The sequence below is a fragment of the Pongo abelii genome, chromosome 15 (assembly GCF_028885655.2).
Source record: "Pongo abelii isolate AG06213 chromosome 15, NHGRI_mPonAbe1-v2.0_pri, whole genome shotgun sequence".
NCBI classification, from domain to species: Eukaryota; Metazoa; Chordata; class Mammalia; order Primates; family Hominidae; genus Pongo; species Pongo abelii.
In genome coordinates this window covers 19,662,137-19,679,915 of record NC_072000.2, presented here as the reverse complement: position 1 = coordinate 19,679,915, position 17,779 = coordinate 19,662,137, and the positions used below count along the sequence as shown (strand labels likewise).

General features: G+C 49.3%; 1 protein-coding gene and 2 pseudogenes across 1 annotated transcript in view; 2 read left to right on the top strand and 1 right to left on the bottom strand.

Annotated features, from left to right (window-relative positions):
- The window catches only part of LOC129047413 (protein FRG1B-like), a 192,574-nt gene that overhangs the window by 64,198 nt on the left and 110,597 nt on the right, over positions 1-17,779 (top strand). The gene's annotated exons all lie outside the window — the stretch shown is intronic.
- Positions 2,172-3,195, top strand: LOC134759938 (cell division cycle protein 27 homolog; annotated as a pseudogene).
- LOC129057181 (28S ribosomal RNA) lies at positions 11,673-16,230 on the bottom strand (annotated as a pseudogene).

The following is a 17,779-nucleotide window of genomic DNA, read 5'->3' as shown; positions in this document are numbered from 1 at the left end:
TTTTAGGGTACATGTGCACAATGTGCAGTTTAGTTACATATGTATACATGTGCCATGCTGGTGCGCTGCACCCACTAATTCGTCATCTAGCATTAGGTATATCTCCTAATGCTATCCCTCCCCCCTTCCCCCACCTCACAACAGTCCCCAGAGTGTGATGTTCCCCTTCCTGTGTCCATGTGTTCTCATTGTTCAGTTCCCACCTATGAGTGAGACTATGCAGTGTTTGGTTTTTTGTTCTTGCATTAGTTTACTGAGAATGATGATTTCCAATTTCATCCATGTCCCTACAAAGACATGAACTCATCATTTTTTATGGCTGTGTAGTATTCCATGGTGTATATGTGCCACATTTTCTCAATCCAGTCTATCATTGTTGGACATTTGGGTTGGTTCCAAGTCTTTGTTTTTGTGAATAGTGCTGCAATAAACAGGCATGTGCATGTGTCTTTATAGCATCATGATTTATAGTCCTTTGGGTATACACCCAGTAATGGGATGGCTGGGTCAAATGGTATTTCTAGTTCTGGATCACTTTGCCATCCCTATCAAGCTACCAATGACTTTCCTCACAGAATTGGAAAAAACTACTTTAAAGTTCATATGGAACCAAATAAGAGCTCTCATCACGAACTCAATCCTAAGCCAAAAGAACAAAGCTGGGAGCATCACACTACCTGACTTTAAACTATACTTCAAGGCTACAGTAACCAAAACAGCATGGTACTTGTACAAAAACAGAGATATAGATCAATGGAACAGAACAGAGCCCTCAGAAATAATGCCACATATCTACAACTATCTGATCTTAGACAAAACTGAGAAAAACAAGCAATGGGGAAAGGATTCCCTATTTAATAAATGGTGCTGGGAAAACTGGCTACCCATATGTAGAAAGCTGAAACAGGATCCCTTCCTTACACCTTATACAAAAATCAATTCAAGATGGATTAAATACTTAAATGTTAGACCTAAAACCCTAAAAACCCTAGAAGAAAACCTAGGCACTACCATTCAGGACATAGGCATGGGCAAGCACTTCATGTCTAAAACACCAAAGACAATGGCAACAAAAGCCAAAATTGACAAATGGGATCTAATTAAACTAAAGAGCTTCTGCACAGCAAAAGAAATTACGATCAGAGTGAACAGGCAACCTACAAAACTGGTGAGTTTAAATGAGCCAAGGCTGGCCAGGCCGGAGCCGCTACGGTGGAGAGGGAGTTGGGGGGGTGGGGGGGTTCCTGAGGCACTGCAGAAATTGGGCCTGAGCCTCGAGGATGACGGTGCTGCAGGAACCCGTCCAGACTGCTATATGGCAAGCACTAAACCACTATGCTTGCTGAGATGGGGTTTTCCTCGCAGAATATCTTTATGCAGAAATACACTCAGAAGAAGCCTCGTTTTTACTGGCGACCTGTTCTTACTGCCCAGGAAAGGCTTATAAAGCATATAGACTCTTGAAAGGACACAGTTGTCCTACAACACAATGCAAATACCTGCTTACAAAATGTTGTGTTGATCTCAGCAAGTTTGCAGAAGGGGAACAAATCTTATCTGGTGGAGTGTTTAATAAGTAGAAAAGCCATGATGATATTGTTACTGATTTTGGTGATTCAGCTTGCTTTCCTCTTCCATTGTTAGGACATGTATATTGCAAGACAGATCGGCTTGCCAAAGGATCAGAATGTTACCAAAAGAGCCTTAGTTTAAATCCTTTCTTCTGCTATGCCTTTGAATCATTATGTGTAATAGGTGAAAAGCCAGATCCGACCAAACATTTAAATTCACATCTTTACAGAACTTTAGCAACTGTCTGCCCAACTCTTGCACAACACAAGTACCTAATCATAGTTTATGTCACAGACAGCCTGAGACCTTTCTTATGGAAACACCCCAGGACACAATTGAATTAAACAGATTGAATTTAGAATCTTCCAATTCAAAGTATTCCTTGAATACAGATTCCCCTGTGTCTTCTATTGATTCAGATGTAATTTCACCTGATACTGTCCCACTGGGAAGAGGAACTTCCATATTATCTAAACAGGTTTAAAATAAACCAAAAACAGGTCAAAGTTTATTAGGAGGAGCAGCAGCTCTTAGTCCATTCACCCCAAGTTTTGGTATTTTGCCATTAGAAACCCCAAGTCCTGGAGATGGAGCCTATTTACAAAATTACACTAATACACCTTCTGAAATTGATGTGCCATCCACCGGAGCCCCTTCAAAAAAGTCTGTTGCCAGAATCGGCCAAACTGGAGAAAAGTCTATCTTCTCACAGAGTGGAAATAGCCAAGAGGTAACTCCAATTCTTGCACAAACAGAAAGTTCTGGTCCATAAATAGGTACAACACCTCAGGTATTGAGCCCCACTATGACATCTCCCACAAATGTACTGCATCAAAAGGTGCATGACTCTTTACTAGTGACAGTTCCAAAACCAAGGCAAATAGGAAGAAATTAAAAATGAAGTTTCCACCTAAAATCCCAAACAGAAAAACAAAAAGTAAAACTAATAAAGGAGGAATAACTCAACCTAACATAAATGATAGCTTGGAAATTACAAAATTGGACTCTTTCATCATTTCAGAAGGGAAAATATCCACAATCACACCTCAGATTCAGGCTTTTAATCCACAAAAAGCAGCAGCAGAAGGCTTGATGAGCCTTCCTCATGAAAGGGGGAAAGGTTATTTAGCTTTGTGGTCATACCATTACAAGGGAGCTATAAATATTTTGAGCCATCTACCTTCTCACCACTACAATACTGGTTGGATACTGTGCCAAATTGGAAGGGTCTATTTTGAACTTTCAGAGTACATGCAAGCTGATAGAATATTCTCAGAGGTTAGAAGGATTGAGAATTATAGAGTCGAAGGCATGGAAATCTACTGTACAACACTTTGGCATCTTCTAAAAGATGTCGCTCTTACAGTTCTGTCAAAAGACTTAACAGACATGGATAAAAATTCGCCAGAGGCCTGATGTGCTGCAGGGAAGTGTTTCAGTCTGCAATGGGAACACGATATTGCAATTAAATTCTTCCAGAGAGCTATCCAAGTGGATCCAAATTATGCTTATGCCTATACTGTATTAGGGCGAGAGTTTGTCTTAACTGAAGAATTGGACAAAGCATTAGCTTGTTTGTGAAATGCTATCAGAGTCAATCCTAGACATTGTAATGCATGGTAAGTGGTAATGAAGTGTAAAGACAATGTCTTGTTGATGTTGCTAAAGTCACTAATTTTTCTTGTTAGATAGCTCTTTATCATCATGAATTTGGTTACTAATACTTAGGGATGGTACATACTGGTCAGTAACTTCAAACTAACATGTTTTCTTATGAAATGTATGTCTTTAACAAACTCTTCAGGTAACTAATGATAATGGAATACGAGATCCTTATACTCAACAGTTTCAGTCTTCTACCAAACTTTTGCAGATACTGTAGTTATGTTTTGTTTGTTTGCTTGTTTGGTTTTGTTACTTGATTTGTTACTTTTTCTTCGAACACAGAAATGGTGATTGGGACAAAAAGTGCTTGGGAAATTGGAAAGGAATAGCATAATTCACTTATTGGATAATAGAAAAAAAAACACTGAAAAAAATCACTAGTTGCTGCTTTTTGACAGTGTTCCAGTTTATTGAGTTACTATTAAGAACTTAGTGTACCCATTTATTTAGCAGTATCTCTGTTTTACTTTTTGGTACTTGTGTATAAGTAGAAACATAGGAAATTACTATCCAGGTCATATTGTTATCAACTGAATAACATTTGAAAAAGTTTGGTCCTACTTCTGCCTCAACACCATAGTTACTGTTGACTTTTATTGTATTTTTCTGGACTGACTTAAAAGTTTAAATATCAACAGAAGGCCAGGCACGGTGGCTCATGTCTGTCATCCCAGCACTTTGGGAGGCTGAGGCACGCAGATCACAAGGTCAAGAGATCGAGACCATCCTTGCCAACATGGGGAAACCACGTCTCTATTAAAAGTATAAAAATTAGCTGGGCATGGTGGCAGGTGCCTGTAGTCCCAGCTACTCAGGTGGCTGAGGCAGGAGAATCGCTTGAACCTGGGAAGTGGAGGTTGCAGTGAGCCAAGATTACACCATTGTTCTCCAGCCTGGGTGACAGAGTGAGACGTCATCTCAAGAAAAAAATAAAATAAAATAAAATAAAATAAAATAAAATAAAATAAAATGAATAAATATCAAGAGAAAGTATAATTGTGAAGTCATAACTCTGGAAGCTTTTTTGTCAGATATGGTTATCTTTGGGGTTAATTATTATAGCAGTTGAGTTTTAACACTTGATTTGCTTCTAAATCTGAAGCATTATATTACTAAAATATTTTTGATTTGTGAATATGTTGTTTAATGGATTATATCTCATTTTGCTGTAGTAGTTGCAGTGCCTGAAAGATTGCCAAAAAAATAGTGCTAGCTATTGCTGACAAATGTAATAATCAACTTGCGAATACTGCCTTCTCTTCCGCTAGCTATGTTCTCTGTAATATTTTAAGAACTCAGTTCTTCATAAGACTTGTGTTGTTTTTAATTTTTTCCCAAGTCTGGTTGATCCTTGGGTTGTTCTTTTTTAAATGTGTATTGTCTGTCCAGCTATTCTGCAGGAGTCGCATTCTTAAAAACCTTAACCACATCAAAAATTGTGTTTAAAGGAGGATTATTCAGATTGACAAGCTTTTACTAGGAGGAGTTTAAATGCTGACGTATTTAGGTAACTCTAAATACTGAGCAAATTTATTCTAACTACAAAACAGATAGCCTTTCTTTTTTTTTTTCACTTTCACTATCATTAGGGCCGTGTTTACTACCTTTTCTTCATCTATAACACAATTATAACGATATACAAAGCCACTCAAATAAAGCAGATATATTGTGCTTTGAAAAAAAAAAAAAGAAAAAAAAGACGTCATTATGTGGCACACAATGAGGTGTGATTCGAATCTAGAATCTCCAGTGAAAACCAATGAAACAGGGTCAAACCCAGTGTCTACTAAAAATAAAAAAAATGAGCCTGGCGTGGTGGCGCTAAGGCAGGAGAATCGCTCGATCCCAGGAGGCAGAGGTTGCAGTGAGCTGAGATCACGCCACTGCACTCCAGCCACAGGGGGACAGAGCAAGACTCCATCTCAGAAACAAACAAACACACAAAGCCAATAAAGGAGTTTCACTCAACTTGTCAGGCTCAGGTCTCTTGACAGAATACATCCAGCACCCCGGGAAACATCGAGGGGTGGGGTGGAATCTATTTTGTGGCCTCAAGGAAGGGTTTGAGAGACAGTCCCACAAACGTGATGGCCTAAGGAAGCCCCTCCGCCCAAGAAGTGATGTTCATTTGTATCCTGTAGCCACCCACAAGGGAGCATCGGGCTCTCTACAGACCCCCCAACCCCCACTGCACTCCACCGCACCCCATCCCCCTGCCTCGTGAAATGAGCTCTTGCTCCATCAGGCTCTATTCATGCTGTGTGGTTTTGTAACCTCCAGTGTGTGAGGGTGGGTTGTGGGGTGGGGGGGGGGGGGCTGTGGACAGAGAAGGGGATAAAGCAGCAGTGTCCCGTGGGTGCCCGGGATGTGGGACATGAGTTGGATGGCCAGAGCCTAGGGAACTCATCGCCTGTCAGGACGTCTCCCCTCTTGCTCCCCTCTCTGACCTACACTCTACATCTTCGCATTTCAATGGAGACCTTGTGGGTGGAAGTCACCATCCCTTTGGACATTAGCAGAGGAAGGCCAGGCTCCCAAGAGTCTCCCCGGAGTCGGGGCCTTGGGCAGGCTCACAAGCATGCTGAAGGTGATGGTGACAGTAATGTAAGTTGGAGGCCTCGGGCCAATGCAGAGGTATTCATTTGACCTCGGTGGGACAGGTCAGCTTTGCAGAGTCCCATGCATCCTTCCAGAGACTCATGCAGCACTAGCAAGCATGGTCCCGAGGATCCCAGCTCCCAGAAGTGGCACTTTTGTTCACACAGAATCCTGGGCAGGAAAGTTCTCAGCAGGCTTAGACCTCCTAGCCCAAAAGCCAAAGCCACTTCTGCGATTTTTTTTTTTGAAAGAGCCAGTGGTTCCACAATGGGCCGTGGGTAGTTGTGGAAATGGAGAGAAGTGTTTGCAGATACATATTTGAGACAGAACAGACAGGTCTCAGTCACAGGTCATGAAGGACATGAGCAGATGCACATTGAGAAAACCCTCCCAGCATCCAAGGTGAACAGCGGTATGATTTTTTGAGACAGTCAAGGGAGATGCAGCCCCATATTTTAGGGTTGGATCTTTATTAATATGTAGTATCTATGAGGTATCCAAGTCCAGAAATCAACTCGCCAGTTCAGTACAGCATTCTGTAGGGAGATCAAAGCTGGGATGTCTAAAGTTAAGTATTCAGGCCGTGGTAATGGATTAGATTATATGTACTTAAACTTATTTTGCAAAGAAAGAGAGGGCGGGAGATAGCGAGAGCCAGAGAGCGAGACAGACAGACAGAGACAGAGACAGAGACAGACAGAGAGACACAAAGATACACAAAGAGAGAAAGACAGAAAGAGAGAGAGAGAGACAGACAGGTAAAGACACAGAGAAAGACAGAGATGGACAGAGGCAGAGAGAGACAGAGATGGACAGAGACAGAGGGAAACAGAAAGAGAGACAGACCGACAGGCAGACAGACAGGCAGAGAAAGAGAGTAAGACAGAAGGCAGACACACACACACACACAGACAGAGAGAGATGGAGAGACAGAGAGAAAGAGAGAGACAGACAGAGGGAAAGAGACAGAGAGAGAAAGAACCAGACAGAGGGAGAGAGAGAAACAGACAGAAAGAGAGAGAGACAGACAGAGGCAGAGAGAGAGAAACAGACAAGGAGAGAGAGAGAGACAGACAGACAGGAGGAGAGAAAGAGAGACCGACAGACAGACAGGCAGAGAAAGAGAATAAGACAGAAGACAGGCACAGTGAGAGAGACAGAGAGAGAGAGACAGAGACAGCGAGACAGAGAAAGAAAGAGAGATACAGAGAGACAGACAGAGAAAGATGGAGATGGACAGAGAGAGACAGAGAGAAACAAAGAGAGAGAGACAGAGAGAGAAAGAGAGAGAGACAGGCAGGCAGAGAAAGAAAGACAGAAGACAGTCACAGTGAGAGAGACAGGCAGAGAGAAAGACACAGAGACAGAGAGACAGAGAGAAACAAAGAGACAGACAGAGAGAAACAGAAAGAGAGAGAGACAGAGACAGAGACAGAGAGAAACAGACAGACAGGGAGAGAGAGAGACAGACAGGCAGAGGGAGAGAGTAAGACAGAAGACAGACACAGTGAGAGAGACAGGCAGAGAGAGAGAGACAGAGACAAAGACAAAGAGAGAGAAAGACAGAGACGGACAGAGAGAGACAGACAGAAACAGACAGAAAGAGAGAGACAGAGAGACAGAGAGAAACAGAAAGGGAGGGAGAGAGACAGACTGAGAGAGACTGACAGACAGATAGGTAGAGAAAGAAAGACAGAAGACAGTCACAGTGAGAGAGACAGGCAGAGAGAGAGAGACAGACAGAGAGAAAGAAAGGGAGAGAGAGACAGAGAAAGAGACAGAGAGAGAAAGACAGAGATGGAGAGAGACAGACAGAAACAGAAAGAGAGAGACAGAGACAGAGACAAACAGACAGGGAGGGAGACAGACAGACAGAGAGAGAGACAGACAGGCAGAGAAAAAGAGTAAGACAGAAGATAGGCACAGATAGAGAGACAGGCACAGAGAGAAAGACAGAGAGACAGAGAAAAAGAAAGAGACAGGCGGGGCACGATGGCTCATGCCTGTCATCCCAACATTTTGGGAGGCCGAGACAGGTGGATCACCAGGTCAGGAGATCAAGACCATCCTGGCTAACACAGTGAAACCTCGTCTATACTAAAAATACAAAAAATATAGCCAGGTGTGGTGGTGGGCGCCTGTAGTCCCAGCTACTCGGGAGGCTGAGGCAGTAGAATGGCATGAACCTGGGAGGTAGAGGTTGAAGTGAGCGGAGATCGTGCCCCAAAAAAGAAAGAGACAGACAAACAGATAGAGAAAGACAGAGAGAAACAGACAGAAATAGAGAGAGAGAGAGAAACAAAAAGGCAGGGAGGGAGAGAGACAGACAGACAGACAGGCAGAGAAAGAGAGTAAGACAGAAGAGAGACACAGTGAGAGAGACAGGCAGAGAGAGAGAGACAGAGACAAAGACAAAGAAAGAGAGAGAAAGACAGAGATGGACAGAGAGAGAGAGAAACAGAGAGAAACAGAGAGACAGAGAGAGAGAGAAACAGAAAGGGAGGGAGACAGAGAGAGACAGACAGACAGATAGGCAGAGAAAGAGAGAAGACAGAAACAGTGAGAGAGACAAGCAGAGAGAGACAGAGAGAGAGAGAAAGAAAGTGACAGACAGACAGAGAAAGAGACAGAGAGAGAAAGACAGAGATGGACAGAGAGAGACAGACAGAAACAGAAAGAGAGAGACAGAGACAGAGAAAAACAGACAAACAGGGAGGGAGGGAGACAGACAGGCAGAGAAAGAGAGTAAGACGGAAGACAGGCACAGACAGAGAGACAGGCACAGAGAGAGAGAGACAGAGAAAAAGAAAGAGACAGAGAAAGACAGAGACAGAGACAGAGAGAAAGAAACAGAAAGAGAGAGAGAAACAGACAGGAAGGAAGAGAGAGAGACAGACAGAGGCAGAGAAGGAGAATAAGACAGAAGACAGATGCAGTGAGACAGGCAGAGAGAGAGAGCCATAGAGACAGAGACAGAGAGAAAGAGACAGAGAAAGAGACAGAGAGAGAAAGACAGAGACAGAGAGAGAGAAACAGAAAGGGAGGGAGAGAGAGAGACAGACAGATGGACAGGCAGAGAAGGAGAGTAAGACAGAAGACAGACACAGAAGAAAAACAACCACCAAATAAGTTAAAATTCTCCAATGGTCGGAAGCTCAAGACCAGCCTGTCCAAGATGGAGAAATCCCATCTGTACTAAAAATAGAAAAATTAGCCGGATATGATGGTGCATTGCTGTCATTCCAGCTACTCAGGAAGGTTGAGGCAGGAGAATTACTTGAACCAGGGAGGCGGAGGTTGCGGTGAGCCGAGATCGCGCCATTGTACTCCACCCTGGGCTACAAGAGTGAAACTCCATCTAAAGAAAAAAAAGAAAGAAAAGACAGATTGGTAAGATGCATCTCAAAATTTTGTTTGCAGTCCCCGTACTAAAAACAGAAAGAACTGACACATGACAAATATGACCAGAGTGTACTGTGCCCACGAGTGTCATCAAAGCACTCTGGGAGGCCGATGTGGGAGGATCACTGGAGCCTAAAAGTTTGAGATCACCTCGACATGTGAGATGACACCTGTAATAATAATAATCATAGAAGTTTAAAAAGAGATTATGTGTGCCCAGAGTGTGGACAACAAAGCGAGAGCACATCCGTACTAAAAACGATTGATAGACAGGCAGGCAGGCAGGCAGGCAAATATAGAATGAGCTAGATGCAGAGTTTCACACCTGTAATAGCAGCACTGTGGGCGGCCGAGGCAGGCAGGCGGATTGCTTGAGAACAGGAGTTCGAGACCAGCCTGGGCAACATGATAGAACCCCGAGCCCCATCTCACTCACATACATACATACCTACGGAAAACATGAGGAACAACATAAAAGTCAACCGGTGTGGTGATGCGTGCCTGTAGTCCCAGGTAATGGGGATGGGAGAGATCAGAGGCAGGATGACCGCTTGGTTGGTCCAAAGCGTTGAGGCTGGGGTGATCCTGGGCGACAGACACAGAGGAAGACCCTGCCAGGAAGGAAGGAAGGAAGGAAATAAATGAGCAAGCAAGCAAGCAAGCAAGAAAACGATGAACATGAAAATGACATAGAATAACCCATGACAATAAAGAAGCAAATAAGAGGGTATGAATAAAGCAGAAAGGTAATTAAGATCACAAACAATTGCTTTCTCCCCACCCCACCCCACCCCAACCCACCCCACCCCACCTCACCCCATCTCACGTAAGCTGGAGTGGAGATGCGCGATCACAGCCCACATTAGCCTCTGCCTTCCAGGCTTAAGATAACCCTGTAGTCCCAGCTACTTGGGAGGCTGAGGTCACCAGAGCCCAGAGTGAGAAGACCAGGCAGGCCCAAAGGAAAAAATAAATAAGCGAAAATAAAAAATAATAAATGAAAGAAGGAAGGAAGAAAGGAAGGATATACATACACATGTATATGTAAATGAAATGGGTTTTCATTTAATACATATTCATACAATAAAATTAACATTTATAATATAAACATGTATTAATTATGGAAATATCTATGTAGTTTTATCACTACACATTTGTGTGTGTGTATGTATGTGTGTGTGTGTGTATATATATATATATGTATGTTTATACACAGCAGCGTACAGAAAATAAGATTGAAGGAAAAAAGGAATTGGCTGGGGGTGGTGGTTCACGCCTGTACTCCCAGCACTCTTTGGGAGGCCGAGGTGGGCGGAAGGTCAGGAGATCGAAACCAGCCTGGCCAATATGGTGAAATTCCGTCTTTACATAAAATACAAAAATTGCTGTTCGCTTGAACCCTGGAGGCAGAGGCAGTGGCATCAGTGAGCTGAGAAGGGACCACTGCACTCCATCTCCAGCTCCAGCCTGGGTGACAGAGTGAGACTCGATCCCCAGAAAAAGGAAAGAAAGAAAGAAAGGAAAAAAAAAAAAAAAACACAAGCAAAACCAAAAAAAACAAAAGGAGGAAGTATTACTTACTGATGGCAACAGTGACTCTCTCTTAAATGTACTGTGGAAGCAAACAAAGTGGGGCTGAAAAAAATGTAGGAGAGGGAGTTTCACGTGGTCCCAGCTTCACTGAAGGCCGAGGCTGGTGAGGGACACCCACGCATGAATGGGGATAGGTGTCCTCACATGGGTGTGCCGCACCGCCCAGTGGGACCACCACCAGCCGCCTGCTGGTTAGCCTGGGACACAGGGAGCCATCGGCTAAGTCCGGAGCTTGTGGGTGGAAGCTGGTCGACCCTGGAGGTTCCGACCGAGATGCCAACTCTCTGGATCCAGCTCGTCCTGACGGGCACCCACCCCTGCACACCGCTCAGTCCAGAGGGCCTGCTGGTCGACATGGGACATGGAGAGCCGCCAGCTCACACCCTCGGGCGGCAGCTGGTCGACCCCGGAGGCCTGACCGAGGAGCAGCCACGAGCGGAGGTTGGCCGTGGTGGGGACACCCCGGGCCTTGCCACCCACTTCCCTCCACCTGCAGTACTGGTCGACCCATGTGGAGGAAAGAGAAAGGACATGAAGGCCAGAACCCCAGGTGGCCAACCCACGGGCCTGCACCGCCAACCCTGGGGCAAAGGCTGGCAGGCTACAGAGCCAGCTTGGCACAGCCACCTCCACAGGTCCACCCCACGCTCCCCCCACACCTTCCAGCCTGGAGCGGGCGAGCCACCCCGGCAGTAAACAGGGAGGAGAGGGGAACGAAAGGATCAGGGCACACCAGTGGGGACACGCATCCCCCTCACCCGTGGTTGGTGGGAGAGCAGGAGAGAGGAAGATGGATGGCTCCAGACAAGCACACACCACCGGGCCGCCCCACACATGTGAGGACAAACCCTTGTGTCAAGGGCTGACTTTCAATAGATCACAGCAAGGGAGATGCTCTGCTACTTACGAAATTCTGACCCAGAAGCAGGTCGTCTACGAATGGTTTAGCGCCAAGTTCCCCCCGAAAGTGTGTTGCATGACGGGCGAGTAGGTCGCCTTTCCGGCCACACCCTTCCCAAGATGAAGGGCACTCTGCACTGGACCCAGTCCTGGCACACGGTGGGGCACACCCCCCCAGGGTGCGGCAGCCCACCAGCAGGGAAGGGGAAACGGCTATCCAAGGCCAACCAAGGCTCCACAGTGTTGCTGTATCCTTCCACTTGGGTGGGATTCTGACTTAGAGGCGTTCAGTCATAATCCAACAGACGGTAGCTTCACCCCATTGGCTCCTAAACCAAGCACATGTCTGAACCTGTGGTTCCTCTCATGCTGAGTAGGTAACATGGCAACACATCACGTAGGGTAAAACTAACCTGTCTCATGATGGTCTAAATCCAGCTCACATGCCCTATTAGTTGAACAATCCAATGCTGGGTGAATTCTACTTCACAATGATAGGAAGAGCCAACATCAAAGGATCAAAAAGCAGCGTCCCTAAGAACACTTGGCCGCAACAAGCCAGTTATCCCCTGTGGTAACTTCCTGACAACCTCCTGCTTAAAAAGGTGAGAAGGATCGTCAAAGCCCGGCTTTCAGTCTGCATTCGCACTGAAAGTTAATATCAAGCGAGCTTTTGCTCTTCTCCTTAAGAAATTTCTGTCCTCCCTGAGCTCGCCTTAGGACACCTGCATTACCGTTCAACAGGTTTACCGCTGCAAACTCCCTACCTGGCACTGTCCCCGGAACAGGTCACATCCGGCTGGTGCACAGCTGGGCACTTGGCGCCAGAAGGGAGAGCCCCTCGGGGCTCACCCCCTGCCTCACCGGGTCAGTGAAAAACGGTCAGAGTAGTAGTATTCCATGGGCAGCCCACAGGACCCCACCCCACCCCCTCACGGGGACAGGGGGGCACTGGGGACCTCCCACTTATTCTACACCTCTCACATCTCTTCACCATGCCACACTAGAGTCAAGCTGGACAGGGTCTTCTTTCCCCACTGAGTCCACCAATCCCATTCCCTTGGCTGTTTTTTCACTGGAGAGTAAGTAGGTAGGGACAGTGAGAATCTCATTAATCCATTCATGCACATCACTAGTTAGATGACGAGGCATTTGGCTACCTTAAGATAGTCACAGTTACTCCCACCATTTACCCATGCTTCATTGAATTTCTTCATTTTGACATTCAGAGCACTGGGCAGAAATCACTTTGCAACACCCCCGAGGGCCTTTGCAATGCTTTGTTTAAACAGTCGGATTCCCCTGGTGCACAACAGTTGTAAGTTGGCTGCTAAGCACCGGCCGAGGCACTGCACGGAACCGCGGCCCCGGGGACAGGGACCAGCCAACATCCCGCCACTGCCACGGAGGTGGGGAAGGGAGACGGATTGGGCCAGAGGGAGATGGGGGAACAAACCACCCCACCCCACCACCCACCGACACCCAATCACTCCCTGCCCATGCGGACATGCACGATGGCACGGAGCGAGACAGGCCACACCAGCACCCACCGGGCTCCACATGGGTGGCCACAACTGGGGCAATCCATGGGAAGGGCCCAACTCACGACCAGAGTCACCACCGACACCGGCTCTCCAGGCCGCCCTCACGGGAGATCAGGCCCCGCCACCAGGGCCCTACCACCACTGCCACCCCCAGGGAGGGGGAGGACGGGGAGAAAGGGGGCGAGGGAGGGAGTGAGCGGCACGTGGGGTGGGGCAGGGGAGGGCCATGACAGGCTCGCCCAGGGCGTTGGGGGGGCAGGAGCGCCTCATCCAGTGGCGGCACGCACCCAGCTCTTACAGCCAATATTTATCCCGAAGTTACGGATCTGGCTGGCTGACTTCCCTTACCTACATTGTTCCAACATGCCAGAGTCTGTTCACCTTGGAGACCTGCTGCAGACATGGGTATGGCCCTGTGCGAGACTTACACTGTCTCCCGTGGATTTTCAAGGGCCAGCCAGAGCTCACCAGATGCCACCAGAACCACGACGCTTTCCAAGGTACAGGCCCCTCTCTCAGGGTGAACCCATTCCAGGGCACCCTGTCCTTCATAAAGAAAAGAGGACCCTCCCGGGAGCTCCCGCATGCTTCTTCAGGATCGGTCATATTACCGCACTGGACGTCTCGTGGTGCCCGTCTCCGCCACTCTGGACTCAGGAATCTAAACCCGACTCCCTTTCAATCGGCTGAGGGCAACAGAGGCCATCACCCGTCCCTTCGGAACGGCACTCAGCAATCTCTCAGGACCGACCGACCCATGTTCAACTACTGTTCACGTGGAACTCTTCTCCACTTCGGCCTTCAAAGTTCTCATTTGAAAATTTGCTACTACCAACAAGATCTGCACCTGTGGCGGCTCCACCTGGGCCCACGCCCTAGGCTTCAAAGCTTACCGCAGCGGCCCTGCTACTCGTCGCGACGCAGAGTCCATGGGGCTCCGGGGGAGGGGGCAGGGGAGGACCCCCACCACACTCACATGGGCATAGCGCCCCTGCCGCTCCCGTCCACTCTCAACTGCCGGCAACAGCCGGGTATGGGCCCGACGCTCCAGCACCATCCATTTTCAGGGCTAGTTGATTCGGCAGGTGAGTTGTTACACACTCCATAGCGGATTCCAACTTCCATGGCCACCGTCCGGCTGTGTATATCAACAAACACCTTCTCTGGCATCTGATGTGTGTTGGCACCAGGCACCTTAACCCGGCATTCAGTTCATCCCACAGTGCCAGTTCTACTTGCCAAAAATAGCCCACTAAGCACTCGCATTCCATGCCCGGCTCCACGCCAGCGAGCCGGCCTTCTTACACATTTAAAGTTTCAGAATAGGTTGAGATCGTTTCAGCCTCAAGACCTCTAATCATTCGCTTTAAAAGATAAAACTGCGTGGGGACGTTAGGTTTGTTAGAGCACCAGGTATCCTGAGGGAAACTTCAGAGAGAAACAGCTACTAGATAGTTCGATTAGTCTTTCACCCCTATACCCAGGTCGAAAGACCAATTTGCATGTCAGGGCTGCTACGGACCTCCACCAGAGTTTCCTCTGGCTCCACCCTGCCCAGGCATAGTTCACCATCTTTCTGGTCCTAACACGTGCTCTCGTGCTCCACCTCCCTGGCGTGGCAGATAAGACGGGATGGTGGTACGCCATCAGCAGACTGGAGAGGCCTCGGGATCCCACCTCGGCCAGAGAGCACACCGGGCTTCACCTTCATTGCTCCACAGCGGCTTTCGTGCGAGCCCCTGACTCACGCACCTGTTAACCTTGGTCCATGTTTCAAGACGGGTCGGGTGTCCAGTGGAGACCCAACGTTGCCGCCGACCCCATGTTCTCACTCCCACTGAGGGACGTCCGCATGGCCCGGAGAGAACTCCCCCAGGCCGACAGCGCAACCCACCCCTGGCACACTGGGGACAGTCTGGCCCACCCCCTTACTCGGCCCCCCATCACCAGGGATGCAGGGAGGGGGGTGGGAGAGCAGTCACACCTTGGGAGGGTTGGCCTGGCCCCCCACAAGGAGACACCGGCGCACCCCCACAGGGGGGGGCACTGGTGGGGAGAGCATGGCAATGGGTCTCACTCCCTCAGCCCTGGGATTTGGCAAGGGCTGTCGTGGGGGGTCTGTAACTCAGGAGGTTCGGTCCCACCACTGCTGCCACCCCAACCCGCACGGCCTCCCAAGGGAGGATGCGGGGCCGGGGAGAAGACGGGGAAGGACGAACGGGACCCCCAGACCCACCCTTCCCCACCAGGCCTTCCCAACCATCCCAGAGCCAGTCACAGTGCACTGCCGCAGTGGAAATGCACCCGCCGGCCGCCAGTCGCCGACTGGGGGATAGTCCCCCACCGACCATGGCCCCACCCACCCACACACCCACCGGAGCCCAGCCCCTCCGGGGAGGAGGAGGGGCAGTGGGGGAGGGAGGGCTGGTGGAGGTGTCGGGAGAAACGGGGACGGGAAAGATCCACCAGGCCACTGACACGGCTCGATCGACTGCCGGGTTGAATCCTCCGAGCAGACTGCGTGGACCCTACCCATTTACCTCTTAATGGTTTCACGCCCTCTTGCACGCTCTTCAAAGTTCTTTTCAACTTTCCCTTATGGTACTTCACTAGAAGTCTCATGCCAGTATTTAGCCTTAGATGTTTACCACCCACTTTGGTCTGCATTCCCAAGCAACCCAACTCCAGGACACCTGGGTCCAGCACGCCAGGGACCGCTACCAGCCTCACAACATCCACAGTCTTGGCCTAGAACAGGACTTGGGCCACCCATGAGAGGTGCCGGGGACTGGGCCTTCCATACACAACATTTCCTGCACCCCACCACAGGGCGGGGATTTGGCGCTGGGCTCTTCCCTCTTCACTCACCGTTACTGAGGGAATCCTGGTTAGTCTCTTTTCCTCCGCTCACTAATACGCTTAAATTCAGCGGGTCACTACGTCTGATCTGACGTCACGTCTCAGAGGGAAAAGAGGCAAACGGGCGGGCAGGGGTGGGCTGGTCAGCAGACTGACGAAATGCACCAGCCCACCCGACCACCGGACCCCCTGTCGGAAGATGGGCCGGGTGAGGAGAGAGGCGAGAGCAAGAGAGCCGTGGCTGACTGCACTTCCGCCGCTCTGCCAGAGCGGGATGAACGGAGGGAAGTGCACAGGCCAGGGGTGAGATGGACACCGTACAACTCCGTGGGGGAAGGGTCCAAGGACGCAGCAGCGGCACCATCCCACCCCAACGCAGAAGCTCAGGACAGGGACCTGGCATGGCACAGCCACAAGCCGGCGGCGGGCACGTGACAGCAGACAACACCACGGCGTCCCTCGAACCCTGGGACCGCAGCCACGTGCGAACATGGGCAGGCCGCGAGGTGGGCTTCCAGCCCCATACATGCCACAGAGCAAGCCAGGTGGGCAGGGGGCGGGTGAGGAGGACAGTGCCCCGTAGGGGTGGCAGGGAGGAGAGGCACAGGAGCAGCGGTCAGCCAGACACCAGGCCGCCACCAGGGGCAGGCAGTGAACCACAACAACCAGGACACTCTCCCCTACTGTCTCCCTGCCAGACCTTTCCAGACCTGCCTTCCTCCCCCGCCACAACATGCCCCCACTGCCGACGAAGCGCAACGACAATGGCATGGGACCTTCCACCTGGCCAGGTTCAATGAATCCCGAGCCACGTGCATTGCGAGGTAGCCCCAAAGGGAGGAACCCAGACCACATTGGCAGCCACAGAAGCTCGGCCAGAGCCAGCTTTCTTCCCTCTCCATCTTTGCGGGCGGCAACACCACCCTCTCTCTCCCAGCCTGGCACCCCTTTCCCCTGCCACCAACACGTGACCACACAGGGCCCACAGGGTGAGGGGGAAGGAGAGTGCGCAGTGGAAGGGTGAACATTGCCAGGTCTGCACTTGGGAGGATGGAGGGCCCTGGCAGACCCTGCAAGGGAACCCCCCAACCACACACCCCAAGAGGCACCCCTGGGGGCAATTGATCAGCAAGTGACACTCAGACAGGCATAGCCCTGTGAGGAACCCAGGACCACAAGTGCGTTAGAAGTGTCGATGATCAACGTGTCCTGCAATTCAAATTCTCACAACTAGCTGCATTCTTCGATGCAGGAGCTGAGTGATCCACTGCTAAGAGTCCTACGAGGTCGATTTGGTATCTGAGGGTCTCACTAAACCATCCAATCGGTATTAGCGACTGGCGGTGTGGTACAAAGGGCAGGGACTTAACGCAAGCTTATGACCCACACTTACTGGGAATTGCTCATTCATGGGGAATAATTGCAATCCCCCATCCCCATCACAAATGGGGTTCAAGGGGTTACCCGTACCCGCCAGCATAGGCTAGGCACACGCTGAGCACGTGCAGCCCCAGACATCTAAGGGCATCACAGACCTGTTATTGCTCAATCTCGGGTGGCTGAATGCCACTTGTCCAAGAAGTTTGAGGACGCTGACCACTCTGGGGTCGCATAACTAGTTAGCATGCCAGAGTCTCGTTTATTAT